Genomic DNA, 22500 nt, shown 5'->3' on the forward strand with positions numbered 1-22500 from the left:
GGCGCCACCCAGGGGGAGACAAAGGGCCGGGGCACAGCCGGGCCACCAGGAAAACCAGCGCGGGGCCCCACCGCCCCACACCAGGGGGCGGTCCCGCCAACGCCTGGGACGCCGGCCGGCGCCCGCCACCCTCGAGGGCCTCCCCACGACCCGGCCCCGCCGCCGGGGCCTAGCATGCGACGGTTCCCCCCGCGTGCAGCGGAGGAACCCGTCCACCCCTTCGCGCATCCATCTGCGTCGCCTCCACACATCCATCACCACCTCAGCCGACCCCAAGGGCTCACACGTCCTGGGGAAACGCTCCCGAGCCAGGCGGCCCGACCTAGGGCCACACACCGCCGCCGGCTGCGGCTCGAGGCAAGGGCAGGCGCGGCAGGGCTCCCCGTGGCTGCGGGACTGGGGAGCCGGGACCGGGGGGGTCCCCCCCTCCGGGCTCGCCAACGGAGGCGACCCCGCACGCACACACGCCACCCCGCGCCTCGGACACCGGCTCGGCTCGGCCCGGCGGGACCCTCCCCCGACTCGGAGGGGGGAGGCGCGGGCCACGGTAGGCAAAGAGCGGCGCTCGGCCCCACCGCGGGACCGGCGCACCCCTCCCGCGGAGGCGAGGGGGTCTACCCACGTGCTCTGGCAGTCGCCACGGTGGCCACTGCACACTTGGGAGGGGCGGCAGCTGGGGGGTTCGGTACCCCAAGGCTCCCTCTCGGATCGCTAGAGAAGGCTTTCTCACCGAGGGCGCGTCATCCCCCACTCAGCGCCTCTCCTTCGGGCCCGCAGAGGCGCTTCCGTGAGCCGCCTACACCTCCTCCAGTCGCCTGGAGGGGAGGGGGTCTGCGATATGGGTAAGCACACGGCCCACGGGAGCGTTCGCGGCCAGGGCCGGGGCACGACCTCGGTAAGGCTTGCTGCCCTCGGGCTCGCCCCTCGGGCCCTCGAGGGGGAGCACGCCCAAGATGCGTGACACAGCCCCCTCTCTCACAGGCCCCGGCCCCCACGATCGCTCCCACGCCCGCGCGCAGCCCCCCACGTAGTGGGGACCACACGGGGCGTGCGCTCGGCCAAGCTCAGGCCCCCACGGCACGCCGCTGAGGACCAGCACAACGAGGCGGCCCCTGGCCCCACCGCCGGGGGGAACAGGCGGGCGCACCTCCCTTACCGTCTCGACCCCCCCAAGAGAAAGCCGCTCACGGCACCCGCCACGGTGGCGGAGACCCGAGGGACACGCTGGGAAAGGGGAACAACACCACCGCTCGGCCTCGGGCACCTGAGGGACGACCTGGAGCGCTCCAGGAGCACCACGGAGGGCCAGGCGCGGCACGCTCGCACACCGACGGGGGGCGCGCAGCGTGGCGGCGGGGCGGCCCTCCCCGCCGCGGGGAGGGCCGCTCGCGAGGCGTACGCCAAAGAGGCACAGCGAGAGCGTCTGCTGCGTCCGAGGACCCCGGTCCCCGCCCACGCTGGGAGGCGGGGGCGGGAGACCGCGGGTTCGGGGCCGGAGGCCGCAACCCTGCCTTCCGCACACCCCGGCAGGCGGGGCGGAAGAGAGGCGAGGAGCCCGCGGACAGAACGAGAAGAGCGGTCCCGTCCCCCAGGAACGTCCGTCCCTCGTCTGGCACGGCTTAGGCCCAGCCCAGCGGAGCGTGGCACCACCACATCAATCGGTTGACCCACCCAGCCTAAAGCCACGGCGGGGGAGGCCCGCAGGGGAGGCACGGCGAAGACCCATCACACGGAGGCCCGCTTCCGCCTCGCCGGCGCCCCTTCGTCTCGGGCAAAGAGCAGCCAGCCACCCCAGAACGAGAACGCCTGACACGGGGCACAGAGCCTGTGGGGTGGGGTCGTGCCGGCCACTCACCACCGGGTGCCTGCAGCGGGGGCAGCGCACAGGGTCGAGCACCCGACGCCACCTGGCCCCGCCGCCCTCGGGCTCAGCCAGAGGCCGGAGGCGGCACCGCGGGTCGGGGCAGCCGGACGCGCACGCAAGAGCCGGCGCGCAGGCCCAAGCGGGCAGCTCAAGCGGCAAGGACCGAGCCGGGCGTCAGACAGCCGCCCCCCGCCCGGAGTCCTGCCCGCGTCCGGAGCCCCAGCGTCTATCGGCGACAGACGCAGAAGAACACCGTGTCAGCACCTATCTGGTGGCAAAAAGGCCCCATTTCCGGCGGAAGAAATCATCGCGCCCGACAGCGGGGCCCACCCACGAGGTTCACGGGGGCCCCCGGAACCTCGGTCCGGCCACCTGCCCCCAACACTTCCCCATCCACACTTGCCCCGGAGCGCCCGGGGCCACCTGGTCGACCCGGGGATGGAGGGGTGGCAGAGTGGGCCGGGGACACGGGGGAGAGGGAGCGGGCTGGGGACGCCCTCCCCGGTCCCCCCACGCGGGCAGGCACCGGTCCATCCGAGTCTCCGGGCCAGGACTTGGTTCCAAGAAAGAAACACAGCACCCCTCCGAGCCGCCTCCGATGAGCGGGCCCCATGAGGGACCACGCCCGGGCCCGGGAGCCCCTCCCCGGGCCACCCAGTATGGCTCGCGCCAGTCCCCACCTCCCGGCCCGGACTCGGGGTGGAGAGCGGAGGGGGGAGACAAAGTCGCGTCCGACGACCGGGACCCACGCGGGCACGCTGACAGGCCGGGTGCACCCTCGCCGGCCACCTGCGCGAGCAGGGGCCGGTCCGTCCACGTCTCCGGACCCATCGGGACTTGAACCCATTTCTCCAGGGAGACGCCCGGAGCCCACGGGGCAACGCACCCAGGCCCGGGCCAGCCTCTCCGGGTCACCGCTGGCGGCCCAGGCCGGTCCTCACCTCTGGAGTCCGGCTCGGAAAACCATCGGCCCGAAAGCATCTGACGACCGGGACGCACGCGCGTCCACCACCGAGCCCGTGGCGGCCTCCACCGGCCTCAACGCTCGGCCCGAGCCGGTCCCCACCTCCGGAGCGGGACGCGGGGGGCACCGGGAAAGGGAGGTGGGGGGGGTCGGGGAACGAACGCTCCCAAGGGCGGCCCAGGAGAAGGCCGGGCCACCAAGTCCCAGGCGCTCCGGGCGCGGCAGACCCTCTCCTCTCCCACCGCGGCGGCACGACCCGACATGGGTTCCCGCGGCCGGAGGGGCACGGGCGCATGCTGGTCGACCCGGCCAGGCGGCCCCTCAGCCCCGGCTCGGGAGCGCGGCGGCAGTCACAGCCCCATAGATCTGCAGGCCCAATCTCAGGCGACAGCAGGAGGCGCCTACGCCTCGGCGCCACCGGGGCTGCCAGCACCAGCGTCGCCCGCCTCCCGGAACTCTGCTTCGGGCCCGGCGGCTGAGTCACAGCCCTCGACAAGGTCGCCGGAGCTCCGGAGGGAAGGGACAATATAAAAGCGGCCGCCAGGTGGCGCCCGACAACCGGCTCGAACGTCCCCGGGCCGGATCCCGGTCGCCGGCCGGCCACCGAGGACGCCGGAGCGCCGGGCCGCCCAAACGCCCGAGCTCCTCCCGGAGCGGGGCGGGCGTCCCGCGCGGCCCCGAGGGGTCCGCCTCGGAGCTAGCTCCCGGCCCGACACGACACGACACGACACGACACGGCGCGTCCCGATCCCCGGCAGCACACGGGGGCGGGGGTAGCTGGCAAGATGCCGCCGGGAGGCTGCCTGGAAGGGGACGCGATTCCAGGCCATGGGGGGGGGGGGGGGCGCGGGGAATTCCACGGAGACGCCCACAGTGCCACAAGCGAGATCCCCAGCTCCCCGGAGGGTGAGAGGGAGGGAGGGAGGGAGGGAGGGAAGGCGGGGACCAGCGAAACGAAACCAGGCAAGCGCTCAGAGAACGACGCAGGAACTCATCCCTTCTGGCACGGGGAAGGGCTTTGGAAAGCTGATACGCAGAGCCCGGAAGCTAGAAACGAAAGTAAACATACACTCTGGCCCCACACAAATGGAAACAAACATCTATTTCCGCACAGACCGCGACAAAGTCCAAAGAGAACACATGGGTGCGTGGGTGGGGAACATGCCCTTGAGGTCAGAACGTGGATTTCAAAATGGACTGACCACAGTCACCGGCGGGCGGGGGCAGGGGGGCGGGGAGCAGCGAGTCAACAGCCATCCACTAAAGAAACCGCGTTCCAGGACATCTACACAATGCAACGTGGTGAGTGTGCGTGCGTGCGTGCGTGTGTGTGTGTGTGTGTGTGTGTGTGTGTGCGCGCGCGCGCGCGCGCGTGCGTGTGAGAGAGAGATTTACAGTAAAGGTTCACAGTGACCTGTCGTCCCACCAAAATCAAACCAAGCCAAACTACCAAAAAGTCAAAGTCAAGCTCTGGGACTGCTGTGGCCCTTCAAGGAGTACGTAAAGGCACACACACATGTACGTGTATGCACACGTGTACACGTACAGACACACACACGTGTACACGTACACACACACACGCATCTGAAAACCTCAAGCATGTCCCATAAGAGGTTCCTGTCCAAAACAGGGCAAGGCCTCATGCAACGCAGCCCCCCCAGAACAAGCAACCCGATGGGGAAAGTGGGCAGGAGGCCTGAACAGAGCAGACCAAGACCAGGCATTTTCATCCACAAGGAAACAAAGCCAGAAAAAACCAACAGAAAACAACGCCCACAAAGGAAACAAAGCAACAAGGACGACGACCCCCACCACTCCAACAGCAACCGCAACACAGTTTTCCACTGTCAACAAAGCAACCAACAGTACCTTTCTTGGGGGGTGGGGGCGGGGACAAAACCAAAAGCCAAAGGAAACCTTTCCCTGAAATACAAGAAACAACTGGGGCTGCCTAGCTGGCGCACTGCTTAAGAATCCGCCCGCCACTGCAGGGGACACGGGTTCGATCCCTGCTCCAGGAAGGTCCCACATGCCGCGGAGCAACGAAGCCCGTGAGGCACAACGACTGAGCCCATGTGCCGCAACTCCTGAAGCCCCCGTGCCTGGAGCCCGTGCTCCGCACCAAGAGAAGCCACTGGCAATGAGGAGCCTGCGCACCACAACGAAGGGGAGCCCCCACTCACCGCAACGGAAAGAAAGCCCGCGCACAGCAAAAAAAGACCCAACGCAGCCCATCAAATACAGAACCATTTTTTTTTTAAATGGAGGGTATGATAGAAAGCGCTGGCATTTCTCTGCACAAGCATACACGGCCAGGCCCAGGATCTGGAATCGCGACAGCAAGTTCCAAACGGCAGAGGAAAGTGGCTCCTGACGGGACACCTATTTTTCACGCTGAGAGAGACCACCACCATGTCATGCTGGAGGACTCAGAGATATCACCTGGCGCCTGACAGAATGGCTCCCCGACAACAGATGACACTACGGAAAACAGCACAGAAGTCCCTGAAAGCACTGCACCAACAACTACCACGTGACCCAGCAACTCCACTACGTGCCCACCGAGGGGGTGAGGGTGACACATACATACACGTGTATGTGTATCCACACCTATCCCTATGTAGCCATAGTTAGGGACATACCGATAGCGCTCTCTGTGTGCATACGTCTCTACCTAGTCACACACAGGCGCGCGCGCGTTTATGACTCAACCCTACCAGGGAATGAGGTCTTGCCATCCGCGGAAACATGGAGAGACCCAGAGGGTATTGCGCTACACAAGATACCTCAGGTCGCGAGACTATCATGTCTGTGAAGAACGTACACAGCAATACACACACATGAACACAAAGAAGGAACCGCAAACAGGTTCCTCGACACCTAAAAGGAACAAATGGGGGGTGGCCAGAGGAGGGAGGGAGGGGGGAAGAGGGAGACGAGTGCAATAGGTGAGGGAGAGGAAGCGGTGCCCACTTCTAGTTATGAAATAAACAACTCACTCGCAGGATGTCATGTACAGCAGGCGGAATAGAGTCCATCCTACTGTCATGACATCGAATGGTGACAGACAGTAACGAGACTTATCACGGAGATCCCTGGGCCATGTGTAAACATAGCCACTCGCTAGGGTATACACCTGAAAACCAATATACTCTTGTCAGTCTGTTAGACTTCCATTTTAAAAGGGCGGGGGGAGGAGGGAGGGAGGGGGGAGGGGGGCAGAGAAAGGAGCAAGAGGAAGAGGAGGGTGGTGGGGGAGGAGGAGGAGGGGGGGGAGGAGGAGGAGGAGGAGGAGGAGGAGGAGGAGGAGGAGGAGGAGGAGGAGGAAAAAGATGGCTTGCCTTGAAGAAATCAACAAAAGGAAAGAGCGAGAGAGACAGAGACAGAGGCAGAGAGAGACGCGAAATCAAGAGTGGACACTCAGGTGACTGCAAGAGTTAAGGGAGATTAAGACAAGAAACAAACTCCCAACAGTAGTTTGGTAAGTCCAAAATCAAGATTTGGATATCATGCTGGCATCAAGCACCAACCCTTCTAAATGGACACAAAGACACACAGGCCTCCCTCACTTGGGGCGGGGGGGTCGTCAGGACCAGGAAATGACCATGCAAGCGGAAGCTGGAAAAGGCAACCTTGTTCATCCACGGCGGAAACATACCATGGTCCCACAGCATTCAAAACATTGTATCAAAACATGTACAAACGGCTCTTCCTCACTCCCAATGAAAACTGCAGAGAACGTCCAAAACAGCCAACGTGTGATTTGCTTAGCAGATTGTCATGGAGAGCCTCGACCAGAAAGCATCGCTTTCGGTTTGTAACATCATAGGAACAGCAGTCTCAACAGCGCTTGCCTTCTTGGCGCAGTATCATTTCTACGCCTGGATACACAGTCCTACTTTGGGGTGGGGGGGTGGGGGTGAGGGAGCCCTGCCAGCAGTTCCTATTTTTCAAAGCAGACCTCTTCCCCCTCCCCCCAACCACCACCACCATTTTTCTTATTTTTTTTCTCTTTCCTCTGGTCTCAGGTTCTGCCCAATCCAGTCCACTGGCCTCCATCCCAGGCCACTGTGGGCTGTGTGTACAGATTTGCAAGATGAAGACAGTTCTCCCCAGAGAACCGGGCAGCCGCCCGGCTGAGATCTAAAAACCGATCTGCTCATGCAGTTCCACTTTTTCTTTTTCTCTTTTAAATGGGCTTCTTTCTGTCAAGGAGAAGATTTCCAAATCAAAAGGAGACCGAAAGATTTCTAGGTTCCACAGCTTCAGGATTCCATGGATCGGGGGTGTCAAAAAGTCTGCGCAGGGCCTTCAGTAAAGGCCGTCTTTCTCAGCGCACACAAGTCAACCCGAGACCAAGGCAACCTGAGGGCAAAACCCCTCGCTTGATTTCATTTCTCCCATTAGGCCCCGAACATCAGAGCGCGTGTGACAGAGAGAGAGAGACAGAGAGAGACAGAGACAGAGACAGAGACAGAGACAGAGACAGAGACAGAGAGACAGAGAGAGAGAGAGAGAGAGAGAGAGAGAGAGAGAGAGAGAGAAACCCCACAAAAGAGAAACAAACGAAAACCCCAGCAAAGGTTCCATACATTGTTCGCCAGGATTGGAAGTGATGACGTCGTTGCGGGGGAGGGGGAGAATTATGCGGAGGGCACTTGCAAACCTCGCGGTTGCAGCCAGCAGGTGCTGACAGATACGTTTTTGAAACCGGCTGGCGGCGCCCTTGAGCTTCCTACGGTTCTGACCATACCCGTTCTCAGGGAGGTGGCTGTGGAGCCCAGGATAGGCCACGCCAAAATGCACCTCCGTGGCACAGTGATCATTTGGCGTGACGGTGACCTCAAGCAGGCGGCCAACACAAGAGGGACCCTCGGGCTCTTCTTTGTGTCTCCCTGAAAGCGAGACATCCATCTCTCTCTCGGGTGAAAGGCGCACTCCCTGCATCTGCACCTGGAGTTAGGAGGACGCTCCGATCCCCAAAGTAGGGAATTCATTGGGGCCGAGAAGCCTAGGGAGACAGACACTGTGACTTCTTTCAGGGACCCCCCCCAAGCCCAAACTCTGTTTAGATTCTTCCTTCCCTCAGGGCGCACCCGAAAGCTAAGTCTCTCGGTCTGATCCCTGTCTCACACATGTACTGTCCCTTGGTCTACACAGTCGAAAAGCTGCCCGCCTCAGCCACTTCTCACGGCTAGAAGGTAAAACAACAACAACAACAACAAACGAACACGTGTTCCCGCTCCCGCTTCCTCTATCCGCCTTGAGTCCATGTTAGGATGAGTCCAGCCACGAGGACTCAAGAGGGGCAGAGGGGGAGATTTCCCCCTCCCCCAAACAGGAAGGGGTCTGGAACTCTCTTCCCAGTGGCCACCCAGCTCAACTCTGGGTGCCTGAACCCTAGTTTGCCTCCTTTCGAGTTTTAAATGCTCTTCCCTGGGTTAGAATCACAAGGAGAGATGCTCACGCATGTATGTCTTCCAAGTTTTACGTGACATGGGGCAGCCCTCCTAAGAAAGCAAAGAAAGACTCAGAGAAGTGGCAACACCTACAATCTCTTCGGTTCTGCTGAGGAGAGGGAGGAAATCTGGGAAAGTAACTATACTATGGCCCGGGCTGGCGGGCGCCGGGGTGGGGGGGGTGTTAAGGGAGCTAAAGGAGGATGAGATTTCTTAGAAACTCATTCTTAGGCACAGAAACATTGGATGGATGCGGGACCCCACCTCTTCTTTTCCCTTGTGTTGGGAAGATCATTTGGCTCCTGCCAGCTGGGGTTTCATGCCCCCACGAATCATCAGGCGAGTGCTCCGGAGAAAAGAGCGAGAGCACAGGTCAGGAGAACATGGAGAAGATGGCTGCCGGATGCCCGGGGCCACACGGATGTCTTCGGGGGCACAGGCACGTCCACGATCTGTGGACCATGTCTACGGCAGATTGGGTGTGTAGGTCATTTTGAACAGGCTCCCATCCACCTGCCCTCATTGGGGTCCTGTCTCCAGCTCCCCTGAGCGGTGCCGTCACGGCCAGGTGAAGACAGGGCTCCTCCAGGGGCGGGCCCGTGCCAGAGAAAGGGAGACGGCAGTGAAGTCATCGAGCTTCGGGTACTTCTACCAGAGTGACTCTCCTTCATCAAGTCCCCGGCAGGTGGAGGGACACGTCTTTCTGACACGGTGGGGCCAGGGGAGGCTTAGAAAAAGGCTTCTGACAACCGCACCATCAAGTATGAGCTCTCCGTTTCCTTGACGGAAGAGTCCCCCACTCTCCCAAGTGGTAGAGCTAGGAACGGGCCCCTCGGGTCCCATCTTACACGTGAGAATGACATGCTGACTTTACCCCTCTTCAAGGCGGAGTTTGTAAAAGGTCAGCCCTGGAGGAAGGACCCAGCTTGTCAGTCCTCTCATGCTATCATCCAAGCCGAGGAGAGCCGTGCCAGGCCTCCACGGAAGGAATACGGCGGTCGGCTGCCTTTGGAGAAGATGGCTCTGTGAGCAGCAGCGTGGAAACCAACCGAGAAGCAGGGGCCACTCTAGAGGCCAGCAGGGTCCTTAGGGGCCCAGCCAGGCCAGGCCAGGCCAGGATGGAGAGAGGGGATGGAGCCGGACCTTTGAGGCCCTAGCCTCCACAGCACCTGGGATTCTGCTGGGATTCTTGAGAAACTCGCTCCACATTCTAGAAGGGCCTGCGTGTCACAAAGATACGAAGCCATACTTTCCTTAAAGAGCACCTGCCCTCAGGAAGTGGCACTCAGCACGCTCGCTGGTGATGGGCCAGACACACCCATAGACACTCAGGTTCCAGGGAAAAGCTTTGCTCAGCTCTTTCTCCCCTTGCGTCCTCAAAACACAAAGCCATCGCTTCCGGATACCAGGGAAGCTCTCAGGTAGGTTTGTGCTGGGGCGGGCGCCAACTAGAACTGTGAAGAGGGGAGATCGGAGCCGCAGAAGCTCTGGGGCCCCGAGGAAAGACGCCGCCGCCGATCCACCTCTCGCACCTTCCTCTCAGCGGGAGGGCCAGGGACTCTCCCCCCGCACAGGATCCTGGCCACACACGAGGGAGGGCCCACACCCACTGTCCTGCTCCTCTTTGCCTGGGGTGGGTTCAGAGACACTGGACTCGGCTCATCCCTCTCCACAGCGGCGCGTCCCTCTCCACAGCCGTGCACGGCAGGCAGCAGAGCAGAAGAACAAGAGCTGGCATCGTCCACCGTTCCCAGAGCTGCTCCATTCCCGTCCACGCGCATCCGGATGGGGCGCACAGACAGGGCGCCCGTCCTGAGGTCACCGTGTCGCTCCAGGTGCGGACTCCCGAGATGGTGACATCTCGGTCGAGGAGACCGTCCCCTGTGAGACCACAGGCTTGGCAGTATTGCCGAGAGCATGCTTCGTGGGCCATCTGCAATTCCATGTCACCGGAAACATACCGTGTCAAACTTGTGCTCGGCCTCCAAGTCAAAGGGCTGCCTGAGGACTTTGACCGACAATTCCAGTTGCTCCTGGCCTAAGAGACACAACTTCTCCCAAGAAAACAAACCGTAACACAATGTAAAGTCTGACCTACCTCCAGACGCGTGTTTGACGTGGCACGGCCATGTCCGGAGGCTCATGTGACTTCCATGCGGGGGCAGCCTGGGAACCGCCTTTCTGAGTCTCCCCCTCCCCGTGCGACCCCAGGGTAGGGCTGGTGCGAAGAGAACGCTGGATGGGATGTAGGCATTGGAAGTGAAGCCACAGCCAAGGCTCTCTGCAGGCTGTCGCCATCCCACACGGTGACAGGTGGGCACAGAGGTGCAGGGTGGAAGGCTGTCCATCCACACATACACACACACACACACACACACCCACCCACCCCCGCCGCCCTGCGTCTGGCTAGTGTTCCCAGCTGGTGCCCCCTGGACGACAGTGGCCCAGGCCACTCCTGGCTGCCTGGCCGCAGATCCACCGAGGGACAGCTGTGCCTTCCCCCGAGTCTCTCCATGTCTCCCCTGTGGCCCCGCACATCGGTGGCTACCTTTCCCTGTGGGCGCTGACAGCTCCATCGGCACTGCCACCTCCGCCACTGCCACCGGGCACTCAGAGGACTGAGAGCCACAGCCTTCCCTCCCCTCCCCTCCTCCGCAGCCCAGCCCAGCCCTGCCCTGCCCAGCTGCTCCCAGGCCTCTGGAAGGTCCAGTTCCTAGAACGAGGTCTTCATTCCTGTGACTCCCACGGTGTCTCTGCTTCCATGACACAGACCGGCTATGTTGTCCCGACAGTAGGACACACACAGAAACCCTGTGTGAAAATCATGAGGCTGACAGCATCATTCGTCATCTGAGACAGAAAATCAATACAGATATCGTATTAAATACACATAATTATACGTAGGGGTGTGTGTGTGTGTGTGTGTGTGTGTGTGTGTGTGTGTGTGTGTGTCTGTCTGTCTGTCTGTCTGTCTGTCTGTCTGTCTGTATCTCACTGCAGTATTCACACAAGCATTGCCAGCCAAGCAGAACCTCAGGTCTCTGTGATAATTGTCCCTGGGGATGTTCTGCCGACTGTCACGCAGAGACCGTCGTTGTACGGAGACACAGGTAAAGACGTGTGTTTGTCAAGACAGGAGAACACAGAAAACACATCCTGTTTCACAGGGATGAACTAGTGTCATGATGCCAACCTGGGGACACGGGCGCCCGTTCATGCTCCTGGCCAGGCCCTGCAAGCATTAGGGGACCATCGCTTCTGTCCTTGTATGGGCCGCTCACTGCACCGAGTTCTTAGTCACCTCACGTAGCCCTCACCGCAAATCCACACCTTGAACGTGGTCCTCCTTCCTCATCGCCACCGCCACCACGTTCCTCCTGGTCTCTTTAAACGCGCACGCGTCCCTGGTGGGTGGGGTAAGGAGCCAGCTCCCCCCACCCCACCCCACTCCGGTGCCTGCCTGCCTGCCTGCCTGCCTGCCTGCCTGCCTGCCTGCCTGCGTGCGTGCGTAGAGTAGAAGCAGGGAATGTTCTGTCGTTCCCCCTTCCCAACCCGCGAACGAAGGAAACCTTCGTGTATCTTTCTATACTTTATGTGCTGTCGCCTACATGTGTTCCCCCATTTTTCTTTATCCACAAGAGCTCCCTGCAGTCCCCACTCTCTGTATGAACGGCATTCACACACGTCCAAAGTGAATTTATTTCAGCTTCTATCGGGTGGCATATCCAGATAGATCCTTTAGGTCAGGAAGCACAGAAACACAGCCAAGTCGAGTGAGTGCTGAACCAGAGTCATTTAGGAATCCTATGAGGTGACCAGTGTGGAAGGAGCATGTGTTCCAAGGCACTTCTTTTGATGTCTTAGGTTTACCTAGCCAGCAATGCAGATCCCATGAAAGTGGGCAGAGATCTTTTCTCCATAGGCTCTCCTGTTACGGAACGCAAGTGTGTTCCCGTGCCCACGGACGACACACAGTGAGGCCAAACAAGGGGACACGTCAGAGTTTGGGGCAGGGGAAGGTTTCTAGCATGGCCGAGCAAGGGGAGGGTGGGAATCTTTCTTTTCCAGAAAAGTTAGAACTTCTCTCAAGTTGCATGGGCCCAGAAAATGCTTTCTCCTCTTCGATCATCAGTCAAGGAAAGGTAGCACCTGGTTTTTCACGAGGAGATTTTCTTCCTAATTCCAGTTATCTTATAAAATAAAGAAGAAAAATTATGTTAATGTTTCACATAAGCGTCCAGGACTATTTCACTTCCATGATTTGAAGAAATGTTATTTTCTCTCCAACTGACACTGTCCTTGAAGGACCAAGCTAAACTTCTAAGGAGCCAAATTCCAAATAATTTTGAGACTAGGAAATACAAAGTGTAGTGTCATAGATTGATTGATGGATCCATTGATTTCATCAGACAGCAGTCATCACTTCTAAGATTATTCGAACACCACTAACGTTTGGGTAACAAAGTTGAGATGTCTGCGCTCGAGCACGTGCGCGCGCGTGTGTGTGTGTGTGTGTGTGTGTGTGTGTGTGTGTGTGTGACTCATAAGGGGATGTTTTCCATAGCTGTGCACTATGGCACTGCAGGATCTCTGGTTGCTGAGTACCCAGAGGTGGAAGCCCCGATACAGAGCTTGGACTGTGAAGTTATGCATGGGTTCTCAATGGTGTGTGTGGGGTCGGCCCCCCTAATCCCCCATGTTGGTTGTTCAACGGTCAACTCTAATATATAGATCAGAGAGGATATCATCCATGTGCTTCATATGAATAACTTTCCCAAATAATCTTTATCTTTTTCAAAGGAAGACATCCTGTAATCCATTTCATAAGATGCTATTGGGAACCTACTCCCCCAGCATGTGAATTATCCCTACAGAGCACAAGATCCCTGAGAAGGAGGAGCCCTGGACGCTGAGACACCAGGAAAGTAGGCTTTTAGATGATATTTTCTGCTTCTCATGAGATGACGGTGTCTACTGATCCTATTCAAGTGTGTAAAATGAGAGCCCCCTGGCAAGGATCAGCAGAAGGTCTTTGCTGCTGGGCCCTGGGCTCTTCCTTTCAGTGGGGAGGCCAAGAGCCTCAAGAAGGAAGGAAGGAAGGAAGGAAGGAAGGAAGGAAGGAAGGAAGGAAGGAAGGTAGGTGGGAGGGAGGGAGGGAGGGAGGGAGGGAGGGAGGGAGGGAGGGGAGGGTTTGCCCGGTGCCATCAGGCCCGTGTGTCACCCTAAAGAGAAGGGCAGCCATCGCCACTGCTGGAATCATGTCCCCATTTCCTGGGCAGGACATTCAAGAAGGCCTCCTCCTGTGTGTTTCGTGCATCACCTCGACGGTGCCCCCAGGAATAGTCACCGGAGGGAACTGTGCAGCTGAGCCAACCTGCCTGGGAACACGGCCTCCTTCCTTTAAGAAGTGGAAAACTCGCCCAGTGCTCTCTCTGTTGTTGTTTTTCCGGTCCTTATCCTTGTCCTTGTCGTCGTCATCGTTACTGTTGTTAACAAGTGAATGAGAGTGAGTCAGAAAGAGAAAAACAAATATTGTATATTCACACATATATGTGGACTGCAGAAAAATGGTACACATCAACTGGTGTGCAAGGCAGAAAGAGAGACACAGATGTAGAGCACAAACATATGGACACCAAGTGGGGAAAGCGGGGAGGGTTGGGGGGGAATGAATTGGAAGATTGGGGTACCAAATTGTACACTCTAAATATATACAGTTTATTGTAAAACATGAAAAGAAAAAAAGTTAAGAAAAAGTGAATGATGCCTCCGTCTAGAGGAATACTTGGCAGTTATTATGTTCAGGACCATTTCTTTTTCTGCCATTGATGGAAAACTCCTTGGATCCCGTTAGCATTTATGGATTCAAGGAGTGCAGTTCTTCATAGGTTCTGTCACGTCGTTAGGAGGGGAATCCTCATCAAGTTGCTTCAACCAGGACTATGTGTCCTTCAGATGCGGAGATGGAAATGAATGGTGCTCTGCGGGGCGGTGGGGGGGCGGGGGCGCGATGATAGGCACCCAGGACTCCTTCCCCCAGGCCTCCTTTTGTTCCCTCACTGCTTCCTGGAGAAGGGACACCCCCCCCCCCCACGCACACACCGTCTAGGTGTGCTATTTGCTGTCCATAATTTCCCGTGCCCTTTGGGCATGGCTGATAGAGACGGACATGAAGCAGCAGGACGGCAAGCTGGCACCTGGGCCTAGGGAAGTTTCACAAGTGAAATATCAGAACTGGAGCTGGGACAGACATGCCTCCCCTTCCCGGGGCCGGGGGGGGGGGGGGGTGCGGAAGCTGGGCTGGGGGAGCTGGAGACGAGGGGCACAGAGAGAGGCAGGGAAGGGAGGCCCCACGTGGGCCTGGGAGAGACGGGGATGGGGAGGGCGGGGCGGTGGGGGGCAGGGGGCCACTGCTGACCGGCCTGGGTTCGGGTTCCCTGTCCCCCGTCCTGCTGAGAACGTGCCTTTGCTTCCTGCCCTCAGGTGTGCGAGAGGAGCACGTTTCTTTTCAATAAAGACCAATACATCATGTCACACTATGTTTGGTTTTGCTTGTTCATGTTCCAGACGAGGCCAACGAACTCTCCCAGGGGAGGTGTGGGTACAAAGGATCTGACAGGATGGGAGGGTGCGGGTCTGCGCATGGGCCAAGAAATCCAGAAAATCTGTCGTAGCTGAGACTCAGGCCTTTTTCAGAAATAGGCCAAGAGAGTTCAGCTTTGACCATTCCCTGCCAAGCAGTCATCACAGGTGCTTCCTGGAAGGGATTGAGTTGCAGAAACCAGCGTGGCCCGCAGCCCTCAGGCCTCAGCCCGGCAGGCAGGCAGGCAGGCAGCGGCTATTGTCTGTTGGTCCCGCCCCCGCCCCCGCCCCCGCCCCCGCCCGCTTCTCCACCGCTCGCTCCTTCCCAAGTCGCCAGGGCTGATAGTTGCCGGGAGAGGGGGAGGGGAAGTCCGGACGCTTCATTCCGCAGGGCCTTGTTCAATCGCTTCATTCAAATGCAGAATGCTCTCCGGTCAGATCGGGAGCCTTTGACTTTGCCTCGAGCTCCCCTTTATCGAACGGCTTTTTTTTTTCCTTCCCCAATTTCCCCACCCTTAGGCTGCCCCCTCCAAACTGCAGGGAGGGAGGGAGGGAGGGAGGGAGGGAGGGAGGGAGGGAGGGAGGGAGGGATGGGTGAAGGTTGTGTGAGAACTTCTCCTTGTCTCAGGCAAATAGGAGTCCCCTCTTTTTCCTAACCCAGGAAACCCCACTAAACCATTTGAGAATCACGGACATGCGTGGAAGCAAACGTCTTAACTTGAGATCGTGCTCTGCTGTGGGAGGACAGAAAGGAGGGCCAGAATGTCCGGTCTTGTGCTGTCCAGTTCTTAAGCGACTTGAATTCAAGGAGACACATTTTGGGGCGGCCTACTCTGAACATATTGAAAGCTGACCTGGTGACTGTGTGTGTGTGTGTGTGTGTGTGTGTGTGTGTGTGTGTGTGTGTGTGTGTGTGTGAGGGAGAGGGAGATGGAGGGAGGGAGGGAGGCGGGGAGGGAGGGAAAGGGAGAAAATAGGTTAGTAGAGGCCTCCATTTCATGGAAACTGTTTCTGAGTTCTGAGAACAGGTCGGTTCTGTGAAACAGTTATCATATCTCCTCTCAGGAGGCAGTGATGTTGATGGGCTCCCAAAAACTAGGCCTGTGGTGCAAGCAATCAGGTTATTTCCTAAGAGGCACTTGTATGGAAACCAAAGGAAGACAAAGGTCCATCACTGGAGCCGATTATAAACCAGTGGGGGGGGGGGGGGGGAGCGTGTGGGGGGCGGTGTCAGTGAAGAAGATTTGTAGATGTTAGGGTGGAAGCAACTTTAGCAGTTTGAAATGGCTGTGATGATGTCGGGTGTTTGGTTCGACTTTCAGAGTGGCTCTCACAGAAACAGGCACCAGGATGGTTTCCACAGGAGCTGTGGTGGCCATGTCTCTAAAGTTTTCACCAAGTCCTGCAGCTTCGGTCTGTAGGGCTTCAGGCAAAGGGCCGTTTTCGTTGTCAGTGATGCCAAGTCAAAAGGGTGGGCGAAAGTGGGAAACATTCATGGAGAGAGTTGTAGCCAGATATTGGGGGCAACTTGAAAGACTTCAGGATCCAGTCCGGTTTTCAGGTGAAAAGCAACACCCTAAGGAAAATGAATAGCACCAGAATCTCATATCCACAAGTGTGTATTCCCGTTTTATGGAAACGTAACGTGGGCCTCTAAGGAACGCGTGCAAGTGACTCTCTTGCCAAAGAAATAAGGAGCCTCACGGAGAGTTTCTGAATTCTGGACGGAGCAGGTAGGGAGAAAAAGAGAAGTGATTCCATTTTGCTGACAAGGGTACAAGTCACCAAATGGATGTCCAACTTTTAAAATAAATTGGGTTTTGTTTGTTTTCATTTTCCCTTGTAGCTGGAAAAGAAAAGATTTCACAATCCGTCCTGTTCTCTCTCTCTCTCTCTCACTCAGGTTAGGAGATTCTTTTCTGTTTGAAATAATGGAAGCATTTATAATGTCGTGCAGTTTCAGGTGTACAGCACAGTGATTTAGATAGAAAGATAGGTAGATAGATAGATAGATAGATATAGATTCTGTTTCAGATTTTTTTTCTCTTACAGGTTATTACAAAGTATTGAGTATAGTTTCCTGTGCCAAGTCGTAAGAGCTTGTTGATTATCCACTTTACGTATAGGAATGTGTATATGTTCATCCCAAGCTCCTAAGGTATCCGCACCCTGCCCCCCCCCCCCCCCGCCCCCAGCGGCTTCCCCAATCAGTCCTATTGTAGACAAGTAGTCATACACACACTATCATCCTAGTCCTCAGTTCATTCAGCCCCACGTAGGTCACTCGTTCTTCTCGGAGTCCAGTTTTCCCATCGGCCCTGTCAATCTTGCCTGATGATTGAGCGTGACTGGAAAAGTGATGGTCCCAAGAAGTTTGCAAGAGCTTTTGTGAAGGCTCATAGGACTTGCCCAGCGAAGTGGGTGCCTTGATCACTGCAGGCTGTGGAAGGTATACCCAAAGTGGCAAACACAATTTTTTTTTAACCGTCTCTATGCCATGGTGAGGACAGAAGGCTTGCAGCAAGGGAAGGCTTCAACCCACATGGAAACCATACTCACCGTCACAGGAACGTTTGGATGACCCTTACTACGTGCCAGTGGAGTGAAGTCCAGTGGCCGGGGCTCAGGGGTTCCTGAGAGAGGAGGTCTGACGCCTCTGGGGACAAAGAGAATTGTTTTCCCCCAGGGTGACAAGCATGACAGGTCAGCCATTGCAGGTAACCTGTAGAAATCTTCCCACCAGCATCTATTTACAATTGGAGCCATTCGAAATGCACCAAGGTGGGTGGCGGAATGCGGGGGGCGGCGGGGACCTGGGGGGGGGGGTGAGGTTCCCCAGGAAGCCTGAGACATGGAGACCCAGTGGCCGGCCGGGCTGCTGCCCCTCTCTGGGGTCTGCTGTCCCTCTCTGGGGTCTGCTGTAGCCCCCCGACCCTCTGTTGAATGGACAGAATGGAATTGATCCACGTGTGGCCCCCCCCCACCCCCCATCATCTTTCAAGAGGCTGTTGTTGCCGCCTCGGCATGAAACTCGGGTGGAATATCTCCTTGATACTGGGCTCAGTCCCTGTCGTGTGAGCCTCCATTTGGACGACCGAAAACCCTGTATGCCAGGGCAGAGAAGAAGGATCCCATCATTTCCAGAGCAGCTGGAACACACCCGTGTATAGACACAAGCCAAAGAAGGCTTCACGTTCCTTCCTCTTCGACAACGCTTCCCATGTCAGGAAACCTCTCCAGGAAGCCTACTCCGTTTCATGGCTCTGCTTTCGAAGGAGAGAGAACACATTCTTGAGCTAGGCCCTCTCCTCTTGGATCCTCTCTCAACATGCATTCTAAGTGCAAAAGACTTCATGTGTCATTCGGTTTGGGGGCAAATGTGTCCAAAATACCCCAACGAGTGTAAAACAGTTAGATAGGTCACTGGGGAACAGTGCCTCCTTAGCCACGTCACCCACATCCCAGGGAAAGACTTGCTAGGCAAAGAGAGAAGCCTCTTTCCTTGTGAGCCAACCCTGGCTCTTTGAATATCAAGAGGACTAAGTCCACGTGAGTCCCCCAAGACCTGATAAAGGTAACCTAGAAAAGAAGTGATGATTTTTAGAAGACATAAGCCTGCCTGCCTGCCTGCCTTCCTTCCTTCCTTCCTTCCTTCCTTCCTTCCTTCCTTCCGGAAAAAGGAAGGAAAGCTTTCTCTCTCATGACGGAGAGAGCAGAGCAATAGAAGAAACACCCAAGCCCGAGCCCAAAGTTGGCCTTTTTCACCGAGAGACAGAAAACTGAATTCTAGTTTTGCACTGGTTTCCTGTTGATACGAACACTCATGTGTGTCCTTGAATCCATCCTCATCTTAAGCAGTCCTGACCACGGTTCCCATTCCTTTCCGAAGATTCTTCTCCTCAGAAACCTTTTCCAATCGCCTGTGCCCAGTTTTAGCTTTTCCCTTGTGTCCTTTGTTTCCCATTTCGAAATGACTAGCTTTAGGACCGAAATGTCTTTTTTTCCCTCCCCCAAACCTTATCTGCATACCTTCTACCTTGCCTCCCCCCTCCCCACACTCCCCAAAGAGGTCCTCTTCCTACAATGAGGATGGCGACCTCGGGTAGCTTGGACCACACACGTTCCTTCTTTAGGATGCCTCATCCTTGGACATTTGTCACCGCCCCCCCCCGCCCCCCACCCCACCCCACCCCACCCCACCCCAATCCAATCCAATGAAAGTAAGGAAGCCAACCACAGTGACCCGTGTGAACATGGACTGCCTTGTAGAAGTCCAGGCTCCTGCCTAGTTTGTGGTTTCCCTAAAGCGCAAGATCTGTGTAGGCATGGAAGCACGCATATGCTCCAACTCTCCGGAGCAGGGAGACCCTTAGGCTTGTGGAGCTAGGGACGTTTCAGCATTTTCCCTTCTTTGGAGATGATGTAGACAGGCTGCTGAATGTCCATTCTTTCATGGCACTCAGTCCACCCCTAAACCTAGAGATGTTGGAAAGTCTTGAAGTCGGCCTATGGAAAAGAGTTCTTGTGGAAGACGTTCCCTTACACATTCTCCTCATCTCGTCCACACTTCTGTCCTCTGTGTGTTATGAGCGGTCCCACTTGGATGATTCGTGATTTCTTAAGACAGGAAAGCAGTCAGTCCTCATCTCTACACCTCCCGGCCGCCCCCTCCACCACCCTGTTCCCGTGAGAGATTTTCTTCCTGCTTTCAGACGGGAGAAGGAAAGGAGGGTCCGTGTTCCCCTCCTGTTGTCACCTCGCATGGCAAAATCTCCCTATGCCACGGAGGCCCATTTGGGGGCGGTGTCCTGCGGGCCCGAAGACCTTCCGAGTCAACCTCAAGGAGGATGAGGATGTTCTCTCTTGCCACCGAACCGGTGAACCCGATGGCCTTCTAAGCAATGATGTCTCATCAGCCCACCCCACCCGTTTCACACAGAACGGAACAGCCTCTCCTGGATGACTCGGAGCAGGGGAGTTCCTGGGTCTGTCAGAGAGGGCCCTCTGCTGGCGGTGGGTGAAAAAGCACTGCACAGGACAGGAGGTGTTCGTGGTGTCCTTGGGAAGGAAAGGCGGGGGGGCATTTTATTCTTGGAAAGCTTATGCTGGCCCAGGATGTACACTATGAAAGATGATGCGACCTCATTTGGGGCGGGCACCAGAGGAGGGAGACGCGGGGCGGGGGGGGGGGGGGGGGGGCGGGGAGGTGTAGAAACGCATAAAAGCGGTCCTACCTTAAATGAATAAAAAAATAACAAGCAATATAACATGTACAATAAAATAGAGCACACGCAAAGGAAACGAAGGCAAAGTACAGGAAACGAAGAGAAAAATGCAAAGCCTATATACAGTGCTTCCATGTTCCTCATTCAATCAGCTTGGTGCAGGAATCTCCAGGAGATGAACAGCAAGCATACACGGGTCAAGCGGCGGCCGCGGGTCCACCGGCAGCCCGGGGCTGCGCAGCCCGAGTCCGCACGTGCTGTCGCTCGGCGGCCGGCGGGCCGGGTCTCTGGGCGCCCGCGGCCCGAGGGTCGCTCGGCGGCCGGCGGGCCGGGTCCCGGGCGCGCGCGGCCCGAGGGTCGCTCGGCGGCCGGCGGGCATGGTCTCGGGCGCGCGCGGCCCGAGGGTCGCTCGGCGGCCGGCGGGCATGGTCTCGGGCGCGCGCGGCCCGAGGGTCGCTCGGCGGCCGGCGGCCCGGGTCCCGGGCGCGCGCGGCCCGAGGGTCGCTCGGCGGCCGGCGGCCCGGGTCCCGGGCGCGCGCGGCCCGAGGGTCGCTCGGCGGCCGGCGGGCATGGTCTCGGGCGCGCGCGGCCCGAGGGTCGCTCGGCGGCCGGCGGGCATGGTCTCGGGCGCGCGCGGCCCGAGGGTCGCTCGGCGGCCGGCGGCCCGGGTCTCGGGCGCGCGCGGCCCGAGGGTCGCTCGGCGGCCGGCGGCCCGGGTCTTGGGCGCCCGCGGCCCGAGGGTCGCTCGGCGGCCCGCGGCCACGGAGCCTGCAGGCCGCTCGGCGGCCCGGGTCCCGGGCGCCCGCAGCCCGAGGGGCGCTCGGCGGCCGGCAGCCCGCGGCCTGCAGGCCGCTCGGCGGCCCGGCTCTCGGGGAGCCCGCGGCGCGAGGGTCGCTCGGCGGCCCGCGGCCACGGAGCCTGCAGGTCGCTCGGCGGCCCGCGTCCCGGGCGCCCGCAGCCCGAGGGGCGCTCGGCGGCCCGCGGCCACAGAGCCTGCAGGCCGCTCGGCGGCCCGGGTCCCGGGCGCCCGCGGCCCGAGGGGCGCTCGGCGGCCCGCGGCCGGCTGGTCGACCTGCCTGCAAGTCGACCGGCGGCCCGAGGGTCGCTCGGCTGCCCGCGGCCACGGAGCCTGCAGGTCGCTCGGCGGCCCGGGTCCCGGGCGCCCGCGGCCCGAGGGGCGCTCGGCGGCCCGCGGCCGGCTGGTCGACCTGCCTGCAAGTCGACCGGCGGCCCGAGGGTCGCTCGGCGGCCCGCGGCCACGGAGCCTGCAGGTCGCTCGGCGGCCCGGGTCCCGGGCGCCCGCATCCCGAGGGGCGCTCGGTGGCCGGCGGGTATGGTCTCGGGCGCCCGCGGCCCGAGGGTCGCTCTGCGGCCGGCAGCCCGCGGCCTGCACGCCGCTCGGCGGCCCGGGTCTCGGGGAGCCCGCGGCGCGAGGGTCGCTCGGCGGCCGGCGGGCATGGTCTCGGGCGCGCGCGGCCCGAGGGTCGCTCGGCGGCCGGCGGCCCGGGTCTCGGGCGCCCGCGGCCCGAGGGTCGCTCGGCGGCCGGCGGGCATGGTCTCGGGCGCCCGCGGCCCGAGGGTCGCTCGGCGGCCCGCGGCCTGCAGACCGCTCGGCAGCACGGGCGTGGAGGGCCTGGGACCGCCGCCGTGCTGGTTACCCGGCGGTACGGGACGGCGCGGCCTGCTGGTTGACCGGGGTCCCGCGGGCCCGCGGGTCCACCGGCAGCCCGGGGCTGCGCAGCCCGAGTCTGCGCGTGCTGACGGTCTCCCGGCGTCCTGGCTCTCGGGGGCACGCGGCCCGAGGGTCGCTCGGCGGCCGGCAGCCGGCAGCCGGCGGCCTGCAGGCCGCTCGGCGGCCCGGGTCTCGGGGAGCCCGCGGCACGAGGGTCGCTCGGCGGCCCGCGGCCACGGAGCCTGCAGGCCGCTCGGCGGCCCGGGTCCCGGGCGCCCGCATCCCGAGGGGCGCTCGGTGGCCGGCGGGCATGGTCTCGGGCGCCCGCGGCCCGAGGGTCGCTCGGCGGCCCGCGGCCACGGAGCCTACAGGCCGCTCGGCGGCACGGGTCCCGGGCGCCCGCGGCCCGAGGGGCGCTCGGCGGCCGGCGGGCCGGGTCTCGGGCGCGCGCGTCCCGAGGGTCGCTCGGCGGCCGGCGGCCCGGCTCTCGGGGAGCCCGCGGCCCGAGGGTCGCTCGGCGGCCGGCGGCCCGGGTCTCGGGGGGCCCGCGGCCACGGAGCCTGCAGGCCGCTCGGCGGCCCGGGTCTCGGGGCGCCCGCGGCCCGAGGGGCGCTTGGCGGCCCGCGGCCTGCAGGCCTCTCGGTCGCCCGGGTCTCGGAGGGGCACGCGGCCTGCTGGTCGGCCTGCGTCCCGCGGGCCCGAGGTCGCGCGGCCTGCTAGGCGACCGGGGGCCC

This window comes from Hippopotamus amphibius, chromosome 15 (genome assembly GCF_030028045.1).
Source record: "Hippopotamus amphibius kiboko isolate mHipAmp2 chromosome 15, mHipAmp2.hap2, whole genome shotgun sequence".
In the NCBI taxonomy this organism is placed as follows: domain Eukaryota; kingdom Metazoa; phylum Chordata; class Mammalia; order Artiodactyla; family Hippopotamidae; genus Hippopotamus; species Hippopotamus amphibius.